Raw genomic sequence first — 1,322 nt, forward strand, 5'->3', positions numbered from 1 at the left:
TCAGTCTGGCAAGCCTGTCTCAAAATAAAATATAAAAAGGGGTGGGGATCAACTAGCTCAGTGAGAACACTTGCCTAGTATGTGTAAAGCCATGGGTCCAATTCCCAGACTGGATTGAAAAAAAAAATAGCTAAACATGTCTGGGAGAAAATAAGTCATTGCTGCCCTATGGATAGACCACATTTACATATATTTGTAAACTTATTTCAGCATTCCCTACTGTTTATTCACATATGTTTTTTTAAATTTTTCTTTGAATTAATTTTAATATCTTACTGGTTCCCTCATTAAATATTTATATGTATATTCAAACATTTTATATTTAAATGAGTTATGAATTTATTTTTTAGATGAATTGACCCTTTAACAATACTTACTATATGTTGGACATTCTTGTGTCTCATTAGCACACAAAGATGCAATCTTAGATAAGTTTATATAAAGTTTGGTCTTTTGAAAATTGAAGCAAAAAGGTAAAATTGAGTGAAAAAAATGTTATGTTTTAGGTGAAGTTGTATGCTATTGCCTACTAGAAGTATATATTTTGTTAGGGAAAAATATTGAATATGTATATCTAGTGATGTCAGCACAAGAATGACCTTCTTGAGCATTCTCTAAATGGAAGAAAGCCACAGGTGGATATGTAACAGGGGTTCACTCGATGTTTTGACTATATGCCTTGTGACTTTGAGACTTACATGTTTTTTTTCTTTTTCTCAATCTTCTTTTCCCTAAACTTTCCTTCCCTGGTCCTCTTTTCCCTAAATTTCTTCTTTCTGATCTCCCCTTCCTAATCTCATTTTCTCTAAATCACTTCTAATAAAAAAACCCTGTTCCTAAGGATGGGCAGAATCACAGCCTTTAGGATAGATAGGAGTCCCCTGTGTTTCTCCTTTGCTAGCAAAACAATGACCCTTCTTTTTCCCTTTTCTCAGGACCTTGTCTTTGTTATAGGATTGGTGTCAAGGATGAGGACCAAGCTTTCCATTACAGGTAGACTTCCTGATTGAGAATCCAGAAAAGTAGAAGCATTAATCTCAACATGCTCATGTTGTGGATAATATGACACTCATATGTGAAACTGTGAAACTGTCCCATTGTTGTTACCAGAGTCCTAGATCTGAGGTCTGACTCTGGGGATCCAACACACCAAGTCTATCCACTCCAAAAAAAAAAAAAAAAAACAGAAAAGGTGAAAAGCATAAAAAGGAATTTTAAATCAGTGTAGCTTCACTGGGAAGACAAAGGGACCCATGTCCTATCCCTGTCTTGGAGGGATTGACAATGAGCCTGAGGTTTTCCAGAAAGGTGAATGAGTGCCA

Source organism: Marmota monax, unplaced genomic scaffold, assembly GCF_021218885.2.
Source record: "Marmota monax isolate L192 unplaced genomic scaffold, Marmota_monax_Labrador192_F-V1.1 WCK01_AAM20220418_F8-fsc00012, whole genome shotgun sequence".
Classification (NCBI taxonomy): domain Eukaryota; kingdom Metazoa; phylum Chordata; class Mammalia; order Rodentia; family Sciuridae; genus Marmota; species Marmota monax.